This window comes from Eulemur rufifrons, chromosome 15 (assembly GCF_041146395.1).
Source record: "Eulemur rufifrons isolate Redbay chromosome 15, OSU_ERuf_1, whole genome shotgun sequence".
NCBI classification, from domain to species: Eukaryota; Metazoa; Chordata; class Mammalia; order Primates; family Lemuridae; genus Eulemur; species Eulemur rufifrons.
Window position 1 is genome coordinate 77,185,767 of NC_090997.1, and position 15,063 is coordinate 77,200,829.

A 15,063-nucleotide genomic window follows, 5' to 3' on the forward strand; every position below is an offset into this window, starting at 1 on the left:
CTGAGCTTCAAGCGTGTCCCTAGACAGTGCACATCGCACTCATCATGTAGGTGTATACCCATCCCTTCCCCCCACCCCCATCTATTTATTTCTATTTATAGAAACTATAACAAGTTGATTTTTGTGTCTACCATGTAACTGAATGGTCTTGTAAATTGTAATTCTAATGGCTTTTTCATTTATTATTTTAAATTTCTTTTAGAAATTAAGAATATTAAAAGTCTTTTAGATTTCTTTTAGAAATGAAGAATCTAAAAATGTTACAGAAGTAAATAAACAAAGGAAGAAAGACAAAGAGAAGTATAACACTCATGGAATCTACCCTTTATAGTAACTACATGTTATGTATTTTGAGCTAGTTGCTGTGTGTGAACCAGTTTCCTTCACTTGAATGACTTTTTTTTGGCTATCTTTTTTTGAATTTTTCTTTTCCTTTTGCAATAAAGAAGTATAATAAAAGTGACATGTCAATTTACATTATTATAATAATGTCAAATATTGCTTATGTAACTAAAGAATGGCTGACTCAAAGTGAAAAAGTCAGCATTGTGCAGTGATTTCTTTCATTGTTTTGTCAATATCAGCATCTTTAAAGACAAAAACTTGATATTATAAATGTCACTGATGGACTTAGACAACTTAAAGATTATTTTGTTTGAAATGCACACACACACACACACACACACACACGCACACATACCTCTAAAGAGTAAAAAACAAAATCAGTAGTAAAACAATAAACTGCTGTCAACGATTTTAAATGAAATGTCCCATTTGGACCAAAAGCATCTTGCCAGGAGAACTGAACTAGCATGATAGCAGGTGAGTGTGCTAGCTCAGGTGAGATTATGTAGTGGTACATAAAAATATGCTCTTTTTATAGAGTGCTGCAAAATTGATAGTGTTTCCATACCATGTTATTTTTTTTACATCTTCATCACAACCTGGCAATATGTGACACAGGGAGGGTTTAGTATTTCTATTTTATAGGTGAGAAAGCAAGTTACTAGCGTCTACCCAGGGACACAAGTTTACTAAGCCACAGAGTTGGAACAAAACATAGATCATCTGACTGCACATCAGGTGTAATATTCACTCCCACTGAAGAGGCATAGAAAAATTAGTCTTCACTGGTAGTTTAAATCAGAAATATTTTAGAAGAAATTAAAATAACATGCAATGTCTAATAAAAGGAATCTTTACATCATCCAGCTCATGATTGATTGAAACTGTACAAAAAAAAAAAAAAAGAAGAAACTGTACATAATACGTGGGAGTAGTACTGTTCCCTGGCTTAAAGTCTAACAACTAAAATTAGTGAACAAGTACTTGACTGATTCTCTTGAACATTTAGTGGATTTCTATCTTGGGCTGCAAAAGATATATATTCCAAAAGAAGGAAGTTTTTTGGGCTTTTGGAAAGACTCTCTGACTCCCTCCCCCTTTTTCAAAACCACTTTTAAGTAGTGTGAGATATTTTATAATATTCTAGTATATTTTGTAATTTTTTTCACAATGTTTTAGTGTCTATAAAGTTCAAAGGAAATTAAATAAGATGAAGGTCCTGCTTTCAAATTTATCTTCTAGAGTGTAACTAATGTATACCTCTAAGCAAATATAAACACAAGAGCAAGTCAAACTAGTGCTCATTTCATTGTAGGTGTGGGGGAAACTTCCTGATGGTACATTTTTTCATTAGGGAAAGCATCATGGAATAGTAAAACTGAAGCTAATCTTGATCAGGTTTGGCCTATTTATTTAATTCTCCCATCAGTGATTTCTTTCCACTTTAATTCTGGTGTTTCAGTTTTTTCATTTAATGCATTTTGAAAAATTCTTCTATCCCAACCATGGAGTATGGGGATACCACACATTGAGCTTTCAGCATAGGTTACAAGCTTCTTGAGAGTAGTCTTGCCTTGTTCATAGTTATATCCCTACTGGACCTCTGTGTTTGTTCACTATTCTTTGTTTATAAGAAGTTATTTATCCAGAAAATTTTGCATATTTGAATTATATTGTTATATAATAACAGCACACATTATTTTTCTTAAATAGATTCATGTAATATATTACCCTGTCATATATTTTGTAATACAGAGCCATGTCATATATTTTGATACTCTTTTCAGTTTCTAGTGCAGAGCTTTGCAAATTACGAGTGGCTCATAAATGCTTTTAATTGAATGAGAGTATTGTGGGTGGGAAAATGAATTTAAGCAAAGGAAATGAGAGATATAGTGTAAGTCCAGGAAGGAGACCAAACTGAAACAAGTAGAATTTTTCTGTTAAGGAGTAGTTGGATAGTTGTCCAATGTCAGTTGGTGAAAACTCCATCTTTCTGGATTATTCAATTCAAAATCTTGAGCTCCTTTCTTTCTCCACACATCCCACCTCAGTCAGGCAGGAAATCCTGTCGCCCTATATACAAAGTAATTCCCTAACAGAAAACCCCTTTCTCACCACTTTCACTGTTACCATCACAATCCAAGGGAAATATAATGTGCCTGTAAGGACCTCCCTGCTTCTGCCCTGCTCTCCTTATCTAAGTAATGTCCACATAGTGACCGGTGATCTCTTGAATGATGAGTCAGATCATGTTGTTCCTAGCTACACCCTTACAGTGGAGTGGCATCTCTCCCACAGCAAAACCCAAGGTCTATAAATGGCTCACGAAGCGCTCTGTGTTCTGGCTCCTGCACTTTCCCTGACCTTCTCTCGTCCTGCTGTACCCTTTCACCCTCACCTCCTTGCTAGTCCTCAGATACTACAAGCGCACTCAGCACACAAGCACACTTAAAACTCATCATTTTTGAAGCATTGTTTCCCTTTTGTTTCCCAGAATAGTTGCTTGCCTACTCTTCACACTTCCTTCTGGTCTTTTTTCAAATGTAACCTCTGACTGTCGGGATATATTCTGAATTCTTTATATAAATTTCCACCGAATCAATAATCTCTACCCTTCTCACATATCTTTATTTTTTCCGTCATGGCGCTTATCTCCAAGTGACATATTATTTGTTTGTTGTCTGCTTCCTCACTTTAGAGTGTGAGCTCCATGATGGTGGAGTTTTGTCTCACTTTGTTTTGTTTTTCCCACTGCTATGTTCCCAGGACCCAGGACAGAGGACTTCAGTTAAGACTAAAGAATGTTTTTACTTATTTGAAGAATGAATGAATAAAAATAAATGCATGAATAAACAAGAAAGCATTGATGGAGTTTTCAAATACCAAAACAGAGTTTTGATCTGAAAAGAAACAGGGAGAGATACACTACAGATATTTGAGAACAGGAATAGAGATTATTTTCAGTCAAAAAAACCCCAGAATAAATCTGTGGAAGACAAAAAAAAAAAAAAAAAAAAAAAAAGAGTGAAGAAGGGATTGCTATAACCCAGTCTGAGATTATTGGGATCTGGTTTAAGAAAATAGCTATGGAAATGGAAAAAACATTATAAATTTTAAGTGGGACAATATGTGAATTGGCTGAATTAACTATAGTGGGTGGAGGGAAGTGGTAATTCATGGATATTCCCAATACTCTGATCTTAGAAGACTGGAAATTGTTGGGCCACTCTCAACAAGAGAGAAGTTGGGAAGTTAAATTTATTTGGGAAAATAGCACTGCTATGTATGGGGCAGGGTGAGCAGCTGTGGTTTATTGATAGTTTTTTTAAAAAAAAATCCTTTTGAATCCACAGTACTCTCTATTGTAATGACTTAGAAAAGGGTGAATGAACACATTTTTATGATCATAAAATACTTTTTTAAACCATGTTTTTATTTTTTATGTTTTATATTCACCTCTACATATCAGACAACTATAATTTAGTCTGTAGACTAGTCAGCAGAGGAGTAATTTTATACAGCTCCACATTATTTTAGGGTATGTTTTTATTGGATTTAAAAGAGTCATAAAACTAATAAATGAGTCCCCAAGTTCTCTTTGACCCTACCCCCTCCCAGCTGTGTCCACATTTTAGGAATCTGTTTACACAGGCAGCATATTAGTTTAATGGATTCTCAAGATTTTACATTTTTTTTCAAAGAGAGAGAGAGAGGAGAGAGAGAGAGGAAGAAGGAGATCCAAATTGGCTTATTGCTTTGATGTTCTGCACTGGACTGGAACCCCTGGTAACTTCTGCTATTTACTTTAGCCTTGAATTTCTGAGAATTTAAGTGCCTGGGAAATACATGTTTACATCATCATTTTATAACCATCCAATTAGGACCTTTATAAGTTAGTAGAATAAAGTTATGCCACTTACCCACCCTCCAAAACTATTGAAATCCTCAGTAGTGGAATGTCTGGGAGGGCTGAACCATATAGACTTTTAGGATTGAAGTGATGGTTTTAAGAGGTAGTATCCACCTGCAAAGTGCTTGGCATTTCTGGGCAGGTGTATTCTTTTAAGATTCTAATTAGTCCTAATGAGCCACAGCTTTGAACTTATTCTCCTTATTTTGCCTTTCTCCCTCTTTGCATCTTTCCTCTTTTGGTATTATCAAATACAAAAGGAGTTAGACTACAGGGCTAAGAGTTTGTAACTGCTCCCTTACTCCTTGGAATGGACAGAATGAATGAGCACCTGGATTGGTAAGAATTCCTTTGGTTAAAGTAACTGTAACCCAAGCCAAACAGGCTGGGGCAAAAAGGGGTATTTACTGGAGGAACAACTTTTTTCCAGATTTGATTAAAGAAGTATGAATAATCAATTCCTAGATGGGCAGGGCTCTCATGGGCTCCAGGAATAGTTGAAACTAGGGACATGAACATGGTCAGGACTCTCCATCTTGGCCTCTTGTCTCTGCTTTTCAGTTTCACTTTTTTTTTTTTCTTCTCAAGGACAGCTTTCTACCCTGCTTCCTCCAGCACCTGCATTTTAAATCTTGCTGTTCCCACTACCAGGGAGTCACTAGCTAGTTTCCCAAATCCAGTTTGAAAAACCCCAGAGAAGGATTTCTGAGTCACTTTTTTAGGTCATATCATAGGCTTACCCTGGTATATTTAGCCAGGATCAAGAGGCTACATGTGGGGCTGTGCACTAGAACCAAATGTCTTCTGCTCACTTCACAGATGAGGAAACTGAGGCACAGAGAGGATAAGTGACTTTTCCAGTATCACTCAGTTAGTACAATATTATTTGATCAGTGTCCATAGAAGCCATTAAATATTAGCTATAATTAGACTTGTAATTAGAAGCCATTGGAAAGAGCTTGAGGCAGAGAGCAGCAAAACAAGGGGGAATATACTATATTTAAAAAGCTATATAGTACCATCTAGTGATGATCTAGATAATTTCAGCATTATACATTAAATATGTATTTCATATCTGAGGAAGTTTTTTCTTAATGTAATCTATAAAAATGTATCATAAATTAGCAATATACTTATGATCACGTATTTACATATTTTATGGCCCCAGTAAGAGAGCAACGCTCACTTAAAAGATCATTCCAATTAATATTTTAAAAACCCAGCCTTTTAATGCTGATGTTGCAATAACTTTGCAATTTAAAAAATTGAGATATATTCTCTTGCGTAAAATAGCCATTTACTCTCACATGACAGTTTGAAATGAACCAGATGTCAAGATTTGCAACAGATAGTCTGATATGTGGGCCTTATTTCTAGGAAACAAATAGGTGATCTTAAGAATGAAGCAAAACATAGCTAAGGGGTCAGATCAGCCTAGTGTCTTGAGAATATCTTGCTTATCCCAGATGCCAGGCCTGAGAGCTGCTCTGCCACTTTGCTGCTAGAATAGGAGAGAGGGAGCCACAGAGCACAAAGCTGTCCGGTCACCCTGGTTCTGAATCCACATGTCCACTCTGGTCTCACCAAATATTTTGATACAATGTAGCCATGTTCCCCTTGTAAATGAATAATTTACAATAGCAGGATTCTAGCATTTATCATGGCTACATAGTATAGCACAATTTTAATGTGAAGAATACCTGACAGCTTTATATATTAAAAAATTGAGCACTAGACTTTGAATGTTTTTATGATTATTTTTTCAATATTATGCAATGATGTTCAGTATAAACTCACATTCATATCGTAGAAATAATATTTCATAGTGCATGTGATTATTAAGCTTGTCCCTGGAGCACTAGACATGTACCAAGGGCTTTTACATATCTTTAGAGAATTCATTATGCCCTGAACTATAGGCTTGGGATCTGGCTAATATTCAGAAATCTCCAGTTAGTTGATGAGGTCTTTCAAATCTTTATATGATCAACAAAGGGAAAAATCATGAGAAAGGAGGTAACTTGAACATATTTTCTACCCTTGAGGTAACAATGTGTTATGGTGTGTGGAAATATTATTCTTCCCTTCCCCAGGTAAGAAACAGCTGCTACTCCAGCTTGTTAAAAATTAGTTTAATTTTCCATTCCTGTATCAAATGCCAGCACGGGAACAGTTTTTAGGGACATTGGTCAAGGGCTGATGAATGTAAGCTGTTGAACGTTAAGATTTAAAATTATATTAATATATATTTTGAATATAAATAGCATTTTCATTGACGTAAAAGGGATTTTTTGATAGATTCTTAAAATATATTATAAAATGTATACATATAGTCATTAATATATTTTCTTTGGTATAAATGCATTATATATTTTAAGTATATGCTGGAATATTTATTGAAACCATGTGGCTTCTTAGCAATTATTTTAAAATGTATCACATTAACCACAATTTTCAAAATGTTTCATTGGAATATAGAAAACAGCATCTCCTGCTATATCTCCACCTCCATCCCATTTCTTCCTTCCAAGTAATTTGGAGGTGACTCAGAAATCTCCTGGGATTCATCACAAGTCAGCATTCTCACACACCAAGGGCTCAAGATCTTGGGGAGCCTGAAATTTGAGTGGCATTTGATCATCTTTCGTGATTGAGGAAAGTGTATTGGTGGGTACGTCTGAATCCAAGTAGGATGTAGGATTCCTGGGCCTCCTCTAGACGTGTTCCATAGACTTGCACATTATGACAGAATAAACACTATTATTTACCAGTTGTTCATGGCAAGACATCACTTAGACTGTTTTTGGCAGTGACCAGGAATAGTTCTGAAAATTATTCAGAGACACTAAGAGATAAATCAGCTCAGGTGTGGCTAGAACATAGTCCACACAGGTATGTTGAAGGCTAGGCTATGTCTGCTCATCTTCACCATACTGTCAGGGGTCGTCCTCCTCCAAGCTCTAATTCAATGAAATTGTCCTTGCTCAGGCCAGCCGTGCCTGTGCCTGTCTCTCACCTGAGCTGAAGATTTGGTAGCACAACTGCCACCATAAAACCTCCACCTCAGGGCTAACTATAAAAGGAGAGGTGAATCTCCAATGCCCACAGGACCCTGGTCCTTAGCTGATTTAGGTTAATGATGGAAACCACATGAAACAGGACCGTCTGTTTTCCCAGAGCCTGTCTAGGGTAATTCAAAGAGAGAGAATGGGGCAGAGAAGGTGTGCAGAGAAGGTGTGTCTTGACCCATTTTATGGACCAAGTCTCTAATTCCACGTGGTCTTTTTATTCCCTCTGTGGAAGACCATTCCAACTGAGCAGACTCTCCAAGTGAATGTCTTCTGATGGGGACTCTAATACTGATGGAATCCCCCACCTTCACCCTGTGGACCTTGCATGAGAATCAACTCCAAATTGCCATGTTCTCTATATACATTTTCCTCAGTCGTCAATTTTCTGCTAAAAACCTATAGTACCAACACCTGCAAGAGACCTTGCAGCTATACTTTTGCACACACCTGCCCAAGCTTTCTGCAGGCCCACAAATTTCTATTCTACCCTACTACCCCCTTGCTCTCTTTCCCCTTATTTGGCATCTGGATTCCCTTCTAAATGTGTCATTTACCAAGAGGTAGAAGACTCTTCCTCACCTGGAGAGTGTTGCCAATGGAGAGAACAGCCCCTCTGTTCTCATTCCTTGAGCCTGAGATTGAGGTTTTTGCCACCATTGGTGACCATGTTTCCAATATCTACTCTTCTTTCTGGGACCAAGTATAAGACAAATCTTGGATGAAAAATCAGCTTTTGGAAATGCAACATAAATTGGCGGAGGAGGCAGAGAAAATTTTAACATCATGACCCTCAGAAGACATGTGAGGAAAAGCCCCCCCCACCCCCCATCTCCACTTGCTCCCTACTGCCATGCCCATAAGAGCATGTCTCTGGAAATGGATAAGAATTGCTGAAAATCTATACCTCCTCTGGGCACACAGAGGAGAAGAGGCATGAATCTGCAGGAGGAGCTAGAGGAATCAAGGAACATGTGGAATTTAGAGTAGAGAGAAGAGACTGTAGGCCTAGAGATAAGTTTTCTTATTGCCTACTAATTACAAGGCTGATGGCCATGCTAGGTGGCCCTAAGATCCTAGATGAGAGGCTCTGGGCCACTTGATGATTTGGGCATGACTTGTATATGGTAGAAAAAACTACTTCTGATATTCTACCATTTGTAAAATATGTATAAGTTGGAAGATATAGTTTAAGTCTAAATCAAATTATTATTTTATATATTCTTCTGGCTTCCTAGTGAGTGTGATGAGGAAAGAGATTGTTCAATACAGGACTCCATCACCCTCCCTACGACAGCTAGTGCATTGCCCCAGGTTATACTTCTATTAATACATCCATGCAACACTATACGTGCCATGGATCTCTTCTTTGGCTATTTCAATGCAGTCATGAAGAAGAAAAATGGATAACTATGTTTCCAACATGTTTTCTGCACCCTTAATACATTGCTGTGAGAGAATGCTACTAACTTACACCAATCCTTTTCTAGCCCTGATTTTCATAAAGTCACACCTCTGAAATACCTGAAAAACAAATGAAGAAACACACATTGCTGGAGATTTCTGGACAACACACGTTTCTATTAATGACTTTTATTTCTGGTTTCTTCTGACAGCTGACATACTAGATTCTGCATGACCTTGTGAAACAGCCAGTATCATTGCTTATCTAAATAATATATTCCACTAGTCTGCCTTGGATGGTCTCTGGTTCAAGTGTTTATTTCGTTCAAAGCTAAGAAACATGTATCTGAAGACCTGTAGCAGAGTTTCTTGAAACTGTTCTATCTGCTATGGTCACCTGCAGAACACCAGACAACTTCATCATTTATTCTGAATGAGAAGGGACCCAATATTAAGGACATCCAATAAATTCTGCATTTTAGTGGGTTTCTGTATCCCATTTTCCCACTTTCACTTCCATGTTTAACAATTTTTTGAATGAAGAAGAATCTTCTTTACAAATTCACTATGGGTTTCCACTTTTAGTGGCATAACTGGATAGGCTTTTCTTAACCTAGGATTATTCATCAATATTTTATTCTGGAATTTTTATAATTACATGTTGTCATTAACTCATTGACATGAGTTCTTTTCTTTTTTTCTTCTTTTTGCTATGGCATAGAATATGTTGCTATGATGTAGAATTTATTTCTCTGATATAAAGTGGTCTGCCTTGATTTTTAGTCACTTAGACCAATGCATTAGTCAAAAATCAAACTGGTTTGAAACCCCATTTTTATCATATACTAAATTATTTCAAATACTTGGGTCAGTTTCTTATCTTTTTTTTTTTTTTCCATTTATCTGTTTGTTCTTAATCTGTTACCAAATGTCTTCTTTTCTATTTTATTTCTTTGGTTATATCCTTTTTCCTCAAATATAAGAGACTTGAATTTTCTATTTTTTTTTCCCAGAAACACCTTGCCTTTCTAAACTCTCTCATATGCATTGACAGGTCTGCATTTGATTATCTTGGATTTTCTACATAAATGATCATATTGCTTACAAATAATCATAATTTTGACTCTTTTAATATTTATAGTCTATTGATTTCCTCTCCCTTTCTTTCTTCCATCCCTCGCTTTTCTCCTTTTCTTCTTTCTCTCCTTTTCCTTCTTTCCCTCCCTCACTCACTTTCTTTCTTTCTTTCTTTCTTTCTTTTTCTTTCCTTTCTCTCTCTCTCTCTCTCTCTTTATAGGTTAAAGCTTTCTAAACAATGTTGCAGTCTCATTTATATCATATCCTCTATAACTTTAATGGATATAGCTAGGTTTAGTTTTGCTTCCGTTTTTCAATCAAGTATAATATTTGTTATTGGAGTCTCTTACTGGTATACCACCTAGGTCAAGTGCAAGTTAGGATAGCGGGCAAGCCAGTCTCCATGCACTTAGGTAAGATGAGGGTAAAGTAAGATTGAGAACTCCTTTTCCTCTTCCTCACCCATCATCACCTACCCTGGTTTAGGTTAAGCTTGCCTATGTTCCCCGCCTAGTGGAGATTCTTGTGTTTTTAGATCTTTCTGAAAACTATCCATTGACTTTCTAGGTGGGTGAGTAAACTGCTGGGTGGTTTGCCATTCACCAAGTTTAATATCATTAGTATCATATCTTCCAGAAATTACTTGAAGTTATCCTTCTCTGATTTCCCTTAATTTTTTTTTATCGTTCTTTGGAATTTCAATGAGAATTAAGTAAAAAAAATCAACTTGAAATGGTTCCTTTAAAAATAAAATTTATCATTTTCAATTCTCAAGTGTTAAAACATAATGAATCTTCTGTTAAGCAATAAAGACAGATGGAAATACTATTTTAAAACTCAGCTTCTACCATGTATCAGTGATAGTAGCTCACTTAAAAATGTTATCCTGCTTAACTTGATTAACATTGGATTAAGAGCAGTGGTTCCAAAGTGAAAATATGAATATGAATAAATTGTTCCTTTCCAGAAAAATTAAAAACTAGCACATGTACTGAAAGACTGCTTTTTGTTCAAGTTATTCTATGAATTATTTTCCTTTTATTATGTTGACAAAGAACCTTCCTAAGAAACAATGTTAAATTTTAGATCAACACAATACTAATTAGAAAAAAAACGGTCCTTATTAATCTCTCTGAATAACAAGTATCTTTCCAGTTGGATCACTGTACGCTTGTGCATATTAGTGACTGATTTTTCACAAGATTTACCACTCTGATGTATGTTTTACAGCACTAGGTTTCCTTGTGTCCTCTATAGTGAAATTTTGTCATTGTTTGAATCACATTTTTGGCAGGATGGTGTTTGGTTACATTCCAGGGGAATCATGGGAGGCTGAGAGAAGAGGGAGACAAATCTCATCTACCAAGTTTATTCATGAATTTTTGTTTTGGTGTGTACATTTGCCCCTGTGTATAACAAGAATGTTAAAAAAAAATTCTGTAATGCTTGATCGAACTAAATTAGTTTCTTGCAGCAAAGGAAACTCTTCTCTGAGGAGTTCTTTTCTCAGTTGTGTATATGCTTCTAGACTTAGTTGAAAATTCAAAATGAGCTTGAATGCTGTCTCCAATCTATATCACCGCACCCTTCCTTTGTTCCTATACCCTCCTTTTATATATATATATATTTATTTTTATTTCATCTTATTATGGGGGATACAGAATTGCAGGTTACATACGTTGCCCATGTACCGCCTGTTCCCACAAGTCAAAGCTCCAGTCGTGTCCGTTTCCCAGACAGTGCGCGTTGCACCCATCATGTAGGTATATATCCGCCCCCTCCCCACCCCCCCTCCCCGAGTCAGCACCTTCAAGCGTGACCATTCCCCAAATGGTGTGCAATGCACTCATTGTGTAGGCATACACCCATCCCCTCCTCCCACCCCCCACCTCAGTCTGATATCCGATTGGTATTGATCCCAGATGTGTATTTAGGTGATGATCAGGGAAACCAATTTTCTGGTGAGTATATGTGATGCTTGTTTTCCCATTCTTGGGATACTTCACTTAATATAATGGGTTCCAACTCTCTCCAGGACAACCATAGAGATGTCGTATCTTCGTTATTTCTTATAGCTGAGTAATATTCCATGGTATACATATACCACAGTTTACTAATCCAATCATGTAATGATGGGCATTTGTATACCCTCCTTTTTCCTTGTTCTATTCCATCAGTGGACAACAGTTAGCACTTTGGTCCCTAACCCAAACCTGTTCTCTCTGTCAGCACTTCATGCTTGCAATCCTTCCTCTTTTTCCATTTCACTCAACTCATCCACTGATTTCTATGACCTGGTTCCCTGATTTTCAAGGTAAAAGCTGGCTGATCTGTCAAACTGATTCTAAATCTATCCACATTATTTTTCTCTATACTATATTGTCACATTAACACATTGTTGTGACTCCATGTTAAATACATGATAGTACGAAATGTTGCACTAGTTTTTAGGAACTGAATACTTGATTTGACATGACTCAGTGCTGAACAGCCTGGACATTTATACTTACTCCCCTACTTTCAATCATACTGAAACTGAATTTTAGTAACTAAGGTTATTACAAATATTGCCTCTCTTCTATAGCTGTCAAATTGAAGCAACTTATCTTAGAATTCTGCAAAGTCCCAAAACACATGGTCTTCAATGACACAGACTACAGATGTTAAAATTTACCAATTTAGTAACTTCTCAGGCTGACTGAAATTTTTATCAAGAAGGCAGCTGTGCGCCCCTGCTGGTGGGTTGCCTCACTGGTGTGGCCACTCTCTTGGCAGAAAGGCTCATCTGTTCTCTAGAACTGTTTCTTCTTTTCTGTGGCCAGAGCCATCTCTAGTTCACTCTCCTAATTGGCGTACTGATGCAGCCTTTTAAATGTAGGGCACTACTCTTGCAAACAAAAGGTGCAGATGAAAGAACTATCATATCTAGATTCTAGGTTTGTTTTATTCCTGACCCAGTATGTGATTTTGAGCAAATCAGGGTGGACCTCAGTTTCCTAGGAAGTAAAATGAGTGTTTTGGATTATACGTTATTCAATGACATTTCCTGTTCTAAAGTTTAAAACCCTCTCTCGTCTCAAGGTTACTTCTCTGTTTGTTTATAACTGGCTGTACTGACTCATTGACTGTTGGGAGACAGAATGAGGCAAGGGGGGTATTTGTCAACTCAAGACTGCCAGGAAATTAAACCCTAGCCAAGATACACATTTTTTCTCCATGTAAATTATCCCCACCTAGTGGTTAAAAGTTAAAATAGCAATCCATACTTGGAGAGAAAGGGAATTTTATATATCACACCTAGGTTATGTTTCCTTGGGGTAAAAGATACAGTGTAGGCCATATTTCTGAGCATCAGGTTCCAGATGATGGTGGGTGTAGTTGAGCCATCCTATATGGTAACTACAAGGGCTGGGTTTACCAGAAAGTCAGAAAAGGAATTGAGAAAGTTCACCTTTCTAGAAGCTGGTATGAAGACCTTGTGCCTCAGATGACTAGAAACTTTTTGTGTGCCCCAGTTTTTACAGTTTCTTTGATTAATGAGATTTGAAGACAACTAATCTCTGACAACATCAGAGATGAAAAAAATCATTTGTTTAAAGTTGATACACAGGTGGGGCAAAGTTTATTTATTTATTTTTAAATTTTGGACTGTGTGTACAAAAACGAACCATAATTCCTGCTTGATTGTCTGGAACACACCCCAGTTGAACATTCAAGTCTAGTGTCTAATGTTTTCCCTTCTTTTCATTTGTCCAGGCTGCCCCTGTGGGCCACTGGACAAGCAGGCTAGTTACAGAGCAACTGGAAGTTCAGGAGTCTAGGTGAGTCAAAAACAAACAAACAAAATGCAGTAGCATAAAATAAAGTCACAGGAAGCTAAGCTGTACTACTCAGAATTCTGAAGCAAAGCCACATCTTGTTATAATAGTAGTTGCCTTTAGACTCTTTGTAAGGGTGGAGATATAAAAGTGGAGAGATAATCTTTACTATTTGTTACTCAAAGAGTCTTCCTGTTTGAGCTCATCTGATCCTGTTAGACCACTTTAAATAAACCAATTTTATTCAGACATCAAGAGCTAAAATTCAGGCCAGGATTTGTGGATCATTTAAATTCCACATAATTTATCAATTAAAAATTTGAAGAGGAAATTATGATTTTCTTACAAATTAGTACACAAAAGATCCTTTAAAGATTAATGTTATTGCTTGGACTTCACTCTTATTTTGTCGTGATTAGCTTGCTAGAAGTTTATGTATTTTGTGATTTTCCCAGAGAGCCACGTTTTGTTTTTCTTTTCTATGTTGTTTTCCCATTTTCAGCTTTTTAAATTTATATTCTCATTTTTGTTATTTCTTTACTTCTACTTTCTAAACTTTAATTCACTCATCTTTCTTTAGTTTCCTAAAGTGGAATCATGGGTTATTAAGTTTACATCGTTTTTGCTGACTCGGGAAAGGGGGGGTGGGGAAAAAAATATGAAACTATTGTTTTTAACTTGCACTGTTCACTTAATAATTTATCATGAATATTTCCCATATTATTTCATATCATTGTACAAGAAATAATGTATACATTATGAGGACATACTATATCTAACAAGATATACTGTTAGACTCTTTGATTCTGTAAAATTAAATAAAAAAAAAAAGTTTACATCGTTTGTAACTTCTTCTTTTCTAATGTATGCATTTTAAAGCTCTAAATTTATTTTTAAGCACCACTTTTACTATATCTCACCAATTTTCATTAGCTGTATTTTCATTCCAAATATATTTTTTTCTTTTGAGACTTATTCTTTGACCCTAGTGTTATTTAGAAGTGTTTTGTTTAATCTCCAAATAGTTGGGGATTTTCTAGAAAACTTTCTATTATTATTACTAGCTTAATTCCATTGCAGTATGAGAACATACTTTGTCTCAAATCTATTATTATAAATTTGCCACATATGAATATAATAATAGTGTGAGCATAAATTTTAAAAGTTGAAAATGAGTGAACAATATAGAAAATAAACAAAAACAAAAGGTAGTTATTTGAAAAGATCAGTAATATGGATAAACCTCTAGCTAACCAAGACTAAAAAAAAAAAGGTAGGAAGAAGACACAAATTAGCATATGACAAATGAAAGAGGAATCATTACCACTGATTTCATGCATAAACACTCAAAGGATAAAGAGGGAATTCTATGAATAGCTCTGTACCTACAAATTTGATGATTAGATGAAATGGACCAAATTTTTGAGAGACACAAACT